At 35.1% G+C, this 15,585-nt stretch overlaps 1 protein-coding gene across 3 annotated transcripts in view; it reads right to left on the reverse strand.

Moving 5' to 3' along the window:
* OtopLa (Otopetrin-like a) overlaps positions 1 to 14,530 on the reverse strand; it is an 80,161-nt gene extending 65,631 nt beyond the window's left edge. For 2 of the 3 annotated variants that reach the window (XM_065350102.1, XM_065350097.1), the window contains exon 1: positions 7,092 to 7,453. The gene's annotated coding sequence lies outside the window, so the exon portion shown is untranslated. Of the gene's footprint in view, positions 1 to 7,091; positions 7,454 to 13,806 lie in introns of those variants that run through there. The other variant, XM_065350099.1, reaches the window with a different exon arrangement.
* Between the last annotated feature and the right edge of the window lie 1,055 nt (positions 14,531 to 15,585).

Raw genomic sequence — 15,585 nt, forward strand, 5'->3', positions numbered from 1 at the left:
AAGGGTATCTCTGCGACGAACGATGCTCCAAAATATATTCATAATAATCCGCGGGCGGATCTTTCGAGCACGTTGAGATTATTCTAAAATACCGTAGGTAATAAACTCGACTTTGGACGAATAATTATTACTATTAGGTTGGGCGTTGATTGGCAAATTGTTGAGTGAATTTAGACCTTTCGCGGAAAATGCACATTGCAGGCAGTGCGGGTGGTGTTGAGGATAATACATATTCGTACATAATTTATACGCCCTTTATACGGTAAAAAACTATACATAAATGGGGAGGATAATGCGCTTCGAATTGACTAAATTTCTCACTTTATGATCAATAAATTTCGTCTATGGTAATCGTTTAGAATATACGACGGTAGTGCGAGAATATTTTACTAGAATGTCGTGCGAAATGCGTCCGAAAGCTTGTAGATCTTTCCACTTCATTAGACTGTTTTCTATAAAGTACTCCCTATATTTATGACCCGTTAAAATTTATTCGAATTGTGTTCGTAGGTTAGAATACAGCCTACTTACACGCTCAATACACCAAAGGTATAAAATTTGATCACCTTCGATATTTGATTTTTAAAATATTGGCGCCAAAAAGTGCTTCTGCATGGAACCGACGTACGCATAGTAAGTCTACGTAAATACAAAGTAGGTTTGAAAATTTTGAGTAATTTTTCACAGTGAAACGTGTTTATCGTATTAAGAACTAGATAAGACCTGCTAAAACTGAGACCAAATAGTACTAAGTACTACATAAAACATCCGGTCGTTCTACAATGAAGGGAGCAGCTAGAGCGTACGGTTATGAATTATGATTTTAATTTTCGCGCCACCGTGATTTTAAAACGAAAACTTCGCCGATAAAAGTTGTTTTTTAAGGAGATATAATCGCGCAATGAACTTTTGTTCGTTTGGTTACGTTGCAGTAGTTTAACCCTTTTTTAAATACGCGGATTACGTACGTTTAATGATTCGGGAAGTTTTTAAGCTTTTGGTAAGGATTAAAAATATTCTCCTTGTAGAGTGTTTGTTTCCTTTTGCAGAGTATACTTTTCAATTCTCGAGAAACATTTATGTTTTTCTTTTAAACTTGGATTAGCGAGGTTTCTTTTTCTGATTCGTTTTAACATTATTATCACTGTCTGCAAATTGAATTTCATTTTTCAAACGCCTTTCTCGAATTTTTATCGCGCCTTTGTTGCTATATTTGGAAATTTTTTTCGATTGAAATGGATTAGCAGTCTATTCAATTGTTTTTTTTTCATTCATACTTGCGTATTTTGTATTCTTTCTCTCGTCTGAAAAGTGAGTACGGGTTTTCTTCGATATCGATGGTGAGGAGAAAAGGGGAAGTCTTTCGTAACAATTACGACGCAGAAATAAATAATCATAGGCATAATTAAATTTCAAATCTTATAATGAAATGTTAATATTCATCTCACATTATTTTTTTTGTCAATTTACTAACCTCTCCACCATTCAGGGCTGGTCATTTTCCAATTTTATTTTCAAACGTCGAAGCGTCATCCCTTCCAATTTTAAGTTTCCCCATCAGCATCGCTATTATTATTGAAATTGGATGCTACTTATTTCCTTCTACTTAGAAGGAAAGGGAAGGGTACTGGGTAGAAGAGGAGACTGCGGGGGAAAGTGTCAAACAATATTGTACGAATAGATCGAAAGTTGACAATCTAACTCAATGATTTTTAATGAATTTGAAATTGCTTACTATATGTACATTACAGTTACGTATTTTAAAAGGGTATGATTTATCGTTACGACAAAAAAGGGGGAATGCACCACAAAAATAAGGGGTTTAAGCGACAGAAAAAATAAATACCACGTCCCACAAAAAACACGACAAAAAAAGTACTTCAACGACAGGCATTTTATATTGCACGGTAAAAAAATGCATTCAACGACAAATAATTATTTTACACGACAACCGGATAAGCGAAATTCACGACACAATAGTATCTAGGAACGACTAATTTTATGATTAAAAAACGGCAATTTATACAATTAAAAAGAGACTACAAAGACTACACATTTGCAAATTGATAGGAAAAAAAAGTTTCATTGCACCAATAGTGCCCTTTTGGATTAATCTGGCCTCCCAAGTTTGCGTTTTTGACCGAAGGAAATGGATTTCGCCTCGGGGGGGGGGGATCCCGAACCCATTTCTGACAACTTTGCATTCCAAGTACATGTTTACATGTTGTTCTTTTCATGAAATAAAGGCATGAGCAAGTTGATAATTTCAAATTGTTCGGTACAATGCTGATTTTCCAAATTCCATGTGTGAGTTTGAGGAATTTGTCAAAAGTTTTCCAATGTTTGTCTGCAGATTTGAAGGTTTTGATTAATTTGGGAGTAATTGAGTGTTTGGCTATGCTGGAGATGGTGAAAAAAAAGGAAGCAGCGCTGGAATCGCCTGGAATTTGAATCACTTGTTTGTTTTGAGCAGCCCATTGATACCCAGAGATCCACTCCTTTAAAGACACATCTGGAGAAGTGGCAAAATGTAGACAGTTTTAGAATGATTTAGTTGTCGCTGAAAATCATACTTTGTCGTTCTAACGCTCATATCTGTCAGGAGAAGTAGTCGTGATTCATAAACAAAAATAGTCGTGATGACTACCTGTTTAGTCGTTTAAAAGCTTCTGTTTTTAGCACCTAATTTGTCGTTAATACCCCTCTTATTGTCGTAAGACTGGCCTGTCGTTCAAACCACCTTTTTTGTCGTTCGATTAAATATTTCCCATTTTAAAACTGGGACATCAATCCCCTTCCCTTGTCTTGATCAACTCCCTTTCCTTCTCACCACGTTTTGAGTTTCGATCCTTCAGTTGTTATCACGTATCCCCTCAAACTATTACAAAAGAAGGAGGAGTCAAAAGTTTATCTCATTAAAGGCAACTCGAGTAGACGAACAAAAAACTTTATTATGATAAGTTGCCTATCTTGTAAAATGAAAGCGCCACGTGTTCCGCAAAACCGAGAATTTACCAATTTTGAAAAATTCATCAAAAATGAGAAAATCTTTGAGCCCTCAGCCCATAGTACTCGAGTGGAGGAACAGAAATGTCATTATGACCAATTGCCTGTCTTCAAAATTAAAGGGGCAAACCTGATTCAAAATTTTCAAAAGAGCGCCCCAAATTTGAATTATTAAATTCTGTTTGCCCCTTCAATTTTGAAGATAGGCAATTGGTCGTAATAACATTTTTTGTTCGTTCGCTCGAGTACTATGACTTAGGGCATTATTTAAATGATACATTTTCTTACTGTCTGCGAATTGAAGAAATTACACCTACATCATTTTTTGAACTAAAATTTACTAATTTTGAAAAATTCATCAAAAATAAAAAAAATTTTGAATAATTTAAAATATGTTTGTTCGTCTACTCGAGTTGCATCTATTGTGAAATTATTGCTCACATTTCATTTAACATCCTGTATTACTCAATTTTCAAAATGAAGTTCAATTGAATTGCTCCCTCCATTAAATGCCTTAAAGCAGGGTCAAAAAATACATTTGTCACATAAAAAAGTGAATTTTGGTGAAGTACATAACAAAAAGTCAAGCTGGGGAAGGGGTATTGGGAATCCTAAATCGCTGGAAAAATTGTCAAGTTATCCACAGAATTGTTATTTTTCTGAGGATTTTTACTCCGCTCGAGCCAATAAATCACAAAAATGCCATTACCATTTGACAAAAAATTGCAAAGAGTGCCATTTGGAAAAATTGCAAAAAGTGCCTTTTTTAGCAAAAATAGGAAAAGTGTTATTTTTGACAAAAATTACAAGTGCCATTTTGGCACAACTTGAAAAAAATGTGCCATTTTTGGCAAAAATTGCAATAAGGTGCCATTTTTGGCAAAAATTGCAATAAGGTGCCATTTTTTGGCAGTATTGATCTATAAAAAATTTTGATATCAGAAAACTGAAAAGCCAATTTCTCAAATCAAAATTGGGATAGTTTTATTTTCTGAATAGGTAAAGGATTTTTCAAAGTTTTTGCCTATGCTTGGCTCAAGACACTCGCGATACTATGAAAAATTCAAGAAATAATACTCGTACCTACCTAAATTATTTGAAAAATGTAAATTATTTAAGCACAGTACCTACGTTAAAATTTGGACCTTTGCCGTCAGAATGGCACGACCCCACCCCCGCCATAAAATGACTTGAAACCGCCACTGAAATGTACCGAAATTATGCAATCAACCTGTCCTTCCGTCGTGGACTATGAACTTTTTCAGAGAGCCTTTGTAAAAACTAAAAAGTAGGTACATCATGAATCGAATAAAACAACGTTTTCTGATGCATAATTCTATTCAATTTTTTTCCGTGAGTGGTCGCATAACAGTCTGTCAGACCGGGTCATTTTTTTAGACTTATTGTTGTATTAATTGATGCCTTTTAAAGGCCAAAAAGATTAGCGTAGTGTCAAATTTGCCTAATTACTTTTTGAAGGGGCATTTTTCTTGGATTCAGTCAAAGTTCAAAACTCAGCTTGAAGTGAATAATGTAAAAATGCAAACTTTTCAATATTTTTTATTTACTAAAACCGAGTTTAAATTCAAAAATTATCCTGAACTTTTTTTTTGGCAATTCACCTTAAGGTCATTTTTTGTACATATCAATATGACGTATGTACGAAAAAAAAACGCCTTAAGGTGAAAGTCCTTTGGTCAAATCTCAAAAATTTACTCCTTCGAAAATTGTATAGGCAATTTTTGTGCCGTGTCAGTGTTTCTTGCACGTAAATGATGCCAATACGCCTACCAACGTGATGAATCGGGTTTCATTCAACCTCAACTGGTCTGTGAAACAGTTATGCGACCAACGGAGGGTTTGGACGTTATCATTTGCTGTGAGATTTAGATCGACTTCAAAGTGTTTGCAATCGAAAGTTTTGTGTAATTTTTTATAGAAAAAGGCAATTTTCATAATTAAAAAAAAAAATGTTTATTTCAATCCATCATCTCCGATTGGGGATTCACTTGCCTTAATCGATTCAGAATGTCCAGATCTACTTAAAAATGGCCGCAATCAACTTAAAGAATTGACCTCAAAATATCGGTTATCCTCAGATTTTAATTTTTTTTAGAATCTAAACATGACTCATTTCCACTACATCTACATTTATTTTCAAAAAATTTCCAAAAATCGAAACATGTTTATAGCGGCTCAAAATTTAATTATGAGATATGATTGGCATGTTCTCTTAATAATCAAAATTCCAGCTTGATCGGAGCTGACAAATAGTAAAGGCAATTTCAAGTGCATGTGATTTCCATAAAGCGATGAACTTGAAAAAAATTGAACAATCTTAGAAGGAAAACTTTACAACCTGTCAGCTCCATTTGAGCTTAAATTTGACCCACTGAAAGAGTATTACAACCAAATTTTGAGCAGCCGAAGCGATTTTTCAATTTTTGGCAAATTTTTGAAAACGGTAAAAGCAGCTTCTTGATATAGTTTTATAAAAAATATTGAAATTGGTTTATGCACCAAAGTCGATCCCCTTCCACTGCGTTCAAAAAATGTGATTGGAAAACTGGGACTTCGAAGCAAGTGCAAATATTTTTCGAATATAAAAAAAATGTTTTCAAATAAAGTATGACGCCTTGAATCAATTTTTTTGGAAAGCTGAGGGTCACAGTCTCACAGTTTCGAGCAGAAATGTACGATTACTTAACGTGTCAAACACGAGCAGATAATTTCTGCTTCTTGTACATAGACATAGCATGGATAATGATTTGAGTTTATTTTTGAATTTATGTCAATTTTAAGCAGATGTAAACCAAAACTTGATATCCAACGATTTAAATCATCAAAAATATTCTCTTCCTTATATTCTTCATATTTTTTCGTGAGAAACCAAATCATCGTGTTGAGTTCCTTATCGCGCCTTCAACGCATAAAAATAATAAAAACGTTATCAGCAGCCAGCAAAATAACCTTCATGAGTGAAAAGTAAACGCATCGTAACTATTTTTCATCCGCATCTGTAATCTGTACCTATTTGAATACAAGATCACAATCTCAATCAATTCATACTGTAGTTTCTATTTCTACGAATCATTAGCTCATCGTACCTATAATGAATGCATATCGAAAAAACGAACTTGCTATTTGCTATTTATATATTGAGAAACGTTATCATAAAAACAACCAAACTAAAGAAGGTATTGATAAAGAGAGTATCATATCAGACGGATTGATAAAAGCTTGCTTACAAAGGGATAATCTGTTTTTTAATCACATAAACAGCACAAAGGTAGTATGTACTTCGTTAGTCATACATACTTACAACAATAGGTAAGTCGATTAGTTGTTCGTACACAACTACTCCATAAAATTTTCTTTCTGTTCCTACATCGCGTATAGCATTATTTTCACTCAAACGATTCTGCAAGCTCGACAAAAAGGAAAGAAAAAAAACTCATTAAAAAAATCCTTCACAACGGCGACGACAACAATAAATTTCTGCCGCCAACTTTTAATCCTCTCGCCAAGATACCAAAGACGTGATGCTACCTATACATATAATTTGGTTAAAATTTCATTTCGTCGAGTTATTCAATTAAGTCCATCAATTAAATTCTTCCTTAAAGACGCTCGGTTCGAGCTTGGTTGCACCGTTTATTAGATTCCGCTGACCCATATTTCAATCCCTTAGTTCGTTTCGCAGCATCCAGTATACAGTTTAATTATCACTGTACCTAATATCATTGTGTTGTTTCCAAGCTACATAGTATATGGTTAGATTGAATAGTATAGCAACGTCGAATGACCTAGTTCTCTTCTTCTCCAGCAACAGCGGTAAACAAAAAAGGGTGTAACGAGAAAAAGCACTTTCTAAACACCCCCGCCCCGTACGTGTGGGCTGATCAGGAAAAAAAATTCGATCGAGTTTTTTCTCTTATATACCCAAGAGAATATCACACGATAAAATTGAAAACAACTAACGAGAGAAAGAAAACAACCTATACGTAATTTCAAGTTACCTATAAAAACGATAGATACACACAATCGATTTGAAAAAAAATTTCCAAAAAAATTTTCGTATTTACCTCGCAGTCACAGAACGTAGTTAGTGATAAGGAGCACGTGGTCACCACCCAGACGGCATTATTCGGATGTAAACAAAGTGGCACGGATTCGATCGGTACGAGCTCAGCGCTGCGTATGAAATACTAAAAAGCTTATCGACATAACGAACTTTACTATGATGAAAAAACACGTAAAATTTTCACACTTGGTTACCGCAGATACACTCTATAACGATGTGAACGGAAGACGAAATTAAAAATACACGTATTCGTACACCAGCAGATAGCACGTCAAAGCGCAACAAATGATCGAACAACAGGTCGAAAAATACGACGACCAAACGACTGCTGAAGAGTGAACTTGCACGGCAATGAACGATTCGAAAAATATAACCGAATGATAACGCGCCTGTACCTTGTCGAGTAATCAGTGTTATACGTAGCGGCGGATTTTTTAGCTTATATAAAAAGGCGCCGCGCTAACGTACCATTTTTACAACACACCATTTTTCCGACCAAAACACACACACATGGAAACGTTCAAAAAAAAAAAAAAAGAAAACCATAAGGTTTTTCATATTTCGCCCAAGTCGCGGATACACGATTCAATTTCACCCCGAAGCAAGACACGAACGATTATCTTCAATGTACCGTACTTGGTATGGCCAGACGACCGGATGCTAAAATTTAATCTATTTTATCTGACCAATCAATCAGTTATTCTAGCGAAGCGCTTGCTTGTCGCAAACAGCTAGTCATGGAAACGAACCCTCAATATCGATATTTCTCCAGCACATAGATAGATAGGTAGGTTAGGTAGGTGTCTCTTCCTCTTTTGCCCATATGGAAATCCGCTTCAGTAATTTTCCCCTCTGTTTCGCTTTTGTGACTGCTTTGCCCTCCCCTGAGCACCCGGGGCACACCGGGGCACTCGCACGTCGCGCACACATCGTCTACCATAATGGTTTAATCGATTGCAAAAAGTATTATTCAAGCTGTCGTCTGTATACTTTTGCGGCAAGCTTCGTGAACCGTAAACTGTGTACACACAGCTTTTGCGCTAATTTCACGCTATTTTGCAAAAATCCTACCTACTTGCGTATGACTTTGCCTACCTAGCTACTAGCTACACCTATATACGATTATACGATGACAAAAACAAACGCGTAAAGGTGTGAAATACTTTTCGCTACGCGCACAGAGCATTATTCAGGTAGACAGCGAGGTAAATTTAATTCGTTTGCTACATCTTCTCTTTAACCATCTTTGTTTCACTCTTATCTCTTTTTACCATGTGTGTGTGTATACAAGGTGTCCTATCAAAATTTTCGCCATATTTTGAATTTATTCTTGATCTGATGTGAGAAGAGCATTGTACAGAATTTTTTATACTTAAATATAGGAATACCTACCTAAACAGGATGCCAATAATTGTCTATTTTATTTGAAGGCACAGGCATAAGGTGAAATTATTATTCAAAATTAATTTTTGAAAAAAATGTATGTAGGTAGATAGGTAATAGGTATAGGTACCTACTATGAAAAAATTGTGTATCTCATTCACGTAGGTAACATTCAATATCATGGGGAGGGGGAGTCGTCCTTCCAAAATTTGTGTGACACTGCAGACTTTTGAAATCGTGGAAAAAATTCTAATGAGTTCTCCATATTACATATTTATGTAAGACAATAAAATTAAAAACTTGAAAAACTTGATAAATAAATACCTGCTACTGATTTTACAACATTATATCTGACCTGTTACTTACATTAAAATTTGGAAAAAATTGGGATGAATTCTTGATATTATTATGATGAACGTTTTTTTTTTTCAATTTTCTTGTCATATGAAGTGAAAATATTTTTCCAGAAATTTTACCGTAATTTTGTGATCATTTTTTGCATCAATTTTCAGTGATTCATCACTATTACTGATTTCTCAGTCATTTTTTTTTCAGACACGTAATAATTCATTTTTCAGCTGTGCTTTAACTGTTTTTCCACTGTGATTTTTCACTAATTTTGTGATAATTTTTAAACCAATATCCAAGTGATTCTTTTATAATATGTACACGAGTTATTTTTAAATTAATTTTCTAGTATTTTCCCACTGATTTGCTTTTGTGGACATTTTTTTCACAATTTTTTCCAAAACTTTTTTTTATCGATTTTTTTGACATTTTTAAAACTGATTTTCTAGACATTTTTGAAGCAGTTTCTGAGTCATCGTCCTTTATTATCTAGCAATTATTTATTTCATTGATTTTTTAATGATTTCAATTTAGTGATTTCCTCTTATAATTTTCTAACATTTTTTTTCACTAATTTTCTGGTCATTTTTTAAACCAATTCCCAAGATTTTCCAGTGGGTAAGGGCGCCTAATATGGACAGGTTTTTTGTTTTTGATTGCCGTGGCCGCTGTAATTGAGCTAAAAACTTGGTTGATAGCTCAAAATGTACCTACATCTATCTAGTTTCATATTCCAAAGCATCAACATCTTTGAGAAATTTTAAGTGTTTCAAAAATATCATTTTCTGAAAATTATCAAAAATCAAAAATTGAATTTTGGTTCAACTCTAATATGGAGTGTTTCGAAAAATCAAAAAAAAGCTCTGAAATGTCGTAAAAATACGTTTAATTGCTGAAGCTGAAACACCGTTAAAATATGTTTAATTAAGACAATAAGAGTAAATTCTAAGTGGGCCAAATTAATTTTTTCCTGAAAGTAGTCAAAATTTTAAAAGTCAATTTTGGATCCCTAATATGGACTACTTCAACGTGAAATTAACTAAACCCATAACAAATGTACACCAGTCCATATTAGGCTACCCTATAACTTTGAACTTTGAAAAATCGTAAGTAGGTATACGGTACCTTGAATAATTTCCAGATTGTCTTGATTAATTCAGAAAACTTCACCACTTCTTAATATGTATCTAATAATAATAAAAAACATTATAGGGTGCGTCCCCGGGAAATTTTTCGAGAAGCTGGATTTTCGAAACATATGAAAAAAAATTTGAGGTTCTCAATTTCGTTTTTTCCCTCTAGAATCACGAGTTTTGGGTTTAGGGAGTTGATTTTGGTCTCATTGTGTTTTTCTGTGAAAAATACATCAGATTAAGCTTGTTCCCACCAGGTAGTGCTAATAACTACCGATATTGGGCGTCAGTCCATATATAGCACCCTTACCCTTAGGTAGTCTTTGTTTTCTCAGTAATTTTTTTTTAAAATACCAATTTTGTGATCATTTCCAGTGTTCTACTGTTTTTTCCTAGCGATTTTGTTTTACTAAATTTTCAGACATTTTTCAAAGCAATTTTCTGTACTGATCATGCTATTTTTTTAAATCAATTTTCAAATGATTTCTTCCAATTTTTTCAGTATTTTTTTTGCCAATTTTCCGGTGATAGGTACTTAAGTATCATTGATTTTTCAGTAACTAGTAAGTAACCATTACTTTTTTCAAATAATAAATCTACCGATATACTGATTTTTAAACCAATTTCTTATCGATTCTTTCCTCTTTTATTATTTTTTTGAACATTTTTTGGAGATTTTCCACTGATTTCATGGTGACTATCAAATTTTCAAGCAAAGAACAAACTCATGATTCGAAGTTTTCCTTTCAGTGGACATATATTTTTTATACGTACCTACCTATCCTTTTTACAATCGAAATAATTGTCAAAATGGATTCTAAAACCACTGAGAAGTTTGACAAAAAACTTCAAAAGTGAAGTGAAAAATTCCATATCAATTGTTAATACCAATTCGAAGGCTTTGTGTTCGAAATCCTCTAACCCCCCCCCCCCGAATCCCACCCCTTCGAGCAGTACTCTATACATGATTAAGTCTTATATATTTCAGGGAGTCAACTTCCAAAATGAATTTGATTTTCAGTCTTAAATGATTTCAATTTTAAATCGTACATTACCTTAAATCCAAAACCGTGTATGTCCATACAAAAAAGTACGATTTTGCATCACTGATAAGGTTCGGATATGCTCGGAAGAGTTCGTTGAATTCTGATTGAACATTAGTCAGCTTCGTGCATCTTCCGTGGTGCACTTTTACTGCACTCAGATGCTTCTCAATTTGAAAAGAAATGCATTAAAAACCCAGCTTTGGGCACCCTTCCTGTCATGTTGGCTACACCACACCGAAAGTCCTCCAAGTAGATACTCGGACGTTTGATGGGACACCTTGTATGCATAAAGTTAGCCAATTCAAGTTTCATGTTGTAGTAGGCCAATACTTGTCATGTTTTGTATCTACCAACGTATGATCGTACAGTATACACCCCTTTTTCTTCTTCATCTTCTTCTTCAACATACACATGAGAAATTTCACAACACATTACACCTCCCCTTTTTGATTATTGCGTCGTCGTAAGAAACGGAGGCAGCGGCACCGTACGCGTAAGTAGTTCGTATTAACAATTTACTCGCTAACTTTGAAAAATACACGCTTTTTAAAAACTTTTTTCATTCCATTTGGAAAGCGGTAATTTTTTCAACTTGGAAAACATGGGTGGAATTCACCTTTTACTAGTGCAAGAATCCAAAAAGTAATTTAACAGAAACAAGAAATCGTCGTAATGAAGAGACTTTTGATACATACGAGTACAATGGAAACAAGGCAAGAGTTGCCAGAAGAATGAGAAAGTGCAGAAAAAGAAATCACTCGCTTATGTTATACGTTTGCAAGCGACTCCGTTCATTTTTAGGACCACATTTTACGCTATGTGTGGGAACGTTTAACGTTTCAAACAATATACCTCCCTGATGTTAACAAATTATAATTTTTTCTTCTGTTTTATCTGAAATATTTAGACAAGCTCCTTCCATTAAATAAAAAATTTTAAAAACTCTTGAAAAGAAAAAAAAATTGAAGGTATAAATAAGTTCAGGCAGACCCGATCGAGTTGATATTGGCTCACTAAAAGAGCATGCCACTCACATTTCAAAATTAAATTTTGAAAATTAGTGTGGAATGATTTTTAAATTTTTGGAGAATTTTTGTAAAAATGGCCCAATTTGTAGCCAAATAGTCGAAATTACTCCTACCTTCTACAATCTACACCCAAATCAATTGTAGCCACTTTCGAATGAAATTATATGTACTACAACACTTTCTAGAGTAATTCCCGAGCACAGAGGAAACTTGGCTAGGGAATCACTCGAGGTGTCCGTCTACAATTAGTAGGGGTTACAATTTTCTAATAAAGCACGGTTTAACCCCCCCCCCCAAATAGACCAAAATTTCAAATTGATTTTTTAAATTTTTGGCGAATGCGTTAAAATTTTAAATTGACCATTTTCACACGAAACAGGTCGAGAATAATCCACACCTCAAATTTTATCAGCAATTAACCTCTGCAATTTTCAAAAGATTCAAAAATTTATGGAGAAATCGAAAATTGAGTGGAAGGCTCCAGAACTGATGTAAATGATGAAAATTCTGTAATGGGCTAGTCGATATCAACTTCAAAACTGATTTTCATTATTTTTATAGAAAAAGTAGGTACATTAGAAAAAGTAAATCCCATAATTTCCAAAAAAATCACCATTTTGAATTTTCGAAAATTCGCGAAAAATAAAAATAAAAAAATTGGGCCACCTGAAATTTTAGTTATGGGAGTTTCATATACCATGCTCTTTCCAAAAATCGCATTTCTGTTCAAATTGGAGGTTTATGACAGCTGTTAATCGGTCCAGAAAGGTTGCAATCGATATGAGGAGGAGGGGGTAGAGCCAACGAATGGACCAGAATCATGTCTAACGAGAATAAACCGAGAAAAAATAAAGTAAAATGCGAGCAGTACATGCCCAATTGCACATTTCTCATGAAAAATCGTTCGCGAACGATTCGCCACTTCAATTACTCTAATATTCAGGTCGTTAAACGGAGTGTTATCTCATCACGTCACATCACAACACATGTAAAGCGACAAAAGTTCCGTGTACTCGAAAACACATTATTAAAATCCTCGATCAATAGCCCCCCCTCGGCCATGGTTTCCCCTTCACCCTCCAAAACAATTAAACTCATCCATCTCGCGGATCAGATCACTTCGAAAAACCCACCAGAAAGCATACAAACCTACTGACTCTAAATCGCCGATGAAATCGCGACTGAAATTGACACCCACACCAAATCACGCAGATTATATAACCCCTTCTATTCTCTCACACTTGGATTTCCACTGTTCCAGCACAGCTCTTTCGGTCGCGTCAAAACCGATAAACCCAATGCTACTGCATACAATCGCATCGGTGGAGAAAAAAAACCTCGATAAGAATTCAAAACAATTAATATGACCCTGTATTAATTGAAACGAAAACAAAATATGCGTCGGTGAAATGTTTTTTTTTTTCAATGGAGCGAGCGAGGGGACGGACAATGACGCGGCGCGGCGGCCGCAGTCAACCCCAAATTCAATACGACCGATGTGAACAATAAATGGGTCTGGTTTACACTGCATAACAAAAGCGACGACGACGACGACGAGTGAGAGAATCACATAAAAACTAGACTATGTAGTATATAAGTTTTCCCATTCAAGAGATTCGATTTAAAACGTCACCGACTACGACGACGTCGACATCGTCGACGTGAACATTAACTGCACAATTTAAGCGAAGATTACCATCATCAAAAGCTCAAAGCACATTTATAGGTAGCTAGTACCAACTATAAACACATAAGGAGGTAATAAGATGCAAACGTACCTGGATTTAACGTTCGAGCAAACTTATCATGTTAAATACGACGATGTAATCTGCTGGTAAAGCCGCAGTAAAACAATGTAATCAACCATCAGCCAGCTTGTTCGATTAATCAAACATCTTTGTCGTTTGTGTCTGCTGTGCCATTGTTTATGGTATTTTTATAATGATATAGTGCTTTTAAACGTTGCAAAGGGTTGTGTTCGAGATGGCAGGGTGACATGTGTCATCGGAGATTCGTCGCTAGGTGCTACAAACCATAAATACACGACCCTTTTCGTATACCTACTACGATGATACACGGCCTAGTTACGGTCCACTTCTCTATAGTTTTCAAGAATCAGCAACGTTCACCCAGAAACGACATTTTGAGTTTTTCAAATCACTGATCACAATCACGATTTCCAATTATGATTTTTCATTTTCAGATCCGATTCTGGGTAATATAAACTAGCCCTGTATCTTCGTGATACCAAAACTGCCCGAAAGATGAATTGAAATCTCCAACCTGCTGATAACCAGAACCAGTTCAAAGAAGATCACCGGAAAAATTTTTCTTATTCTAGATCACATATCTTTCCTCGAAATTTTCACCGCAAATATTGATAACTTCTCGCACAAAAACACTGATAAAACACTTCCAATGTATAACAACAACGCAGAATCAGCTCGATGACGAGATCTGTACATCACAACACCCGCGATCACACTTGCAACGAGCACCGAACCCACGTTTAATGCCTGATTCGCCGGCACGATCAAATGAAAAATGAAGAACGCCGAATGCTATTACCCGAAAAGATTCGCACAAGAGAAGGGAGTTCAATCATTGCCTCATAATACACTTTAACCCCTCGATACATGTGCGATGCAGTTTACAAAGGGTATGTAGTATATGCTTTTGCTTACCGCTCGCGCTCGTGTCCTCACCCTCCCCCATCCTCGTGTCCATTGTGCACCATACGCGTCCATATTCTCTTTTAGCGTGGTTGTTGCGTATACATTATGCACCCACTTCTGAGGCTCGAATGCTATTTCCGTATAGTCTTTTTCTTTTTTTTTCTTTTTCTTCTTTTTTTTAACAAGTGATTTCAAAAACAATTACCGCTAAAGTAGAAGGGCGGTTTTAAGCATTTTGTTTCGGGGCAGTGTTTTACTTACCTCGTTCAAGGGTTTGAAGATTGGTAAGAAAAGGTATGGTATGGAACTTGAGCGATAAAATTTTATTCAAAGCACTTTCAAAGGTGACAGAAATAACAGTATTTTTCTTCTTTTATGCTGTATTCGTCATTTTTTTTCTTTTTGTTTAGTTTCTTTGATCATTCGTCGTTTGTTTTTCACCTATTTCCATGCCTACCTATAATGTATCTACAATGCAGGTAAGTATTCCAATTCCAAACAAACGTTTTCAAGACTTGAGGCGTTCCCCCACGCTCTAACTTGGCACGAAACAGAGAAAAGGTTTCAAGTAGGTAGTTTTTTGATACTTGGCTGAAAAATACTCTAAAATTCATTCTCATGGGCCAATTTTAAGATGAAAAATTTGATGAGGCTTCATGAATCTCAAGATTTTGGAAAAATAAAACTGAGTGTGTAACGTTAGGTTAGGTTACTCAATTGAAAAATTACGAACTATGTACCTATTGAGAAACTATTAATACGAGAACCACTTTGGTCACTCACATCAAAAATTGATTTCAAGCACTTGGGAAAATTCGAATGTGGGTTGGAAAAAATCACTCAAAAGTTCTTTGCTTCCTGGTGGATTTTTTTTTACAAAAT

The sequence above is a fragment of the Planococcus citri genome, chromosome 2 (genome assembly GCF_950023065.1).
Source record: "Planococcus citri chromosome 2, ihPlaCitr1.1, whole genome shotgun sequence".
Lineage (NCBI taxonomy): Eukaryota > Metazoa > Arthropoda > Insecta > Hemiptera > Pseudococcidae > Planococcus > Planococcus citri.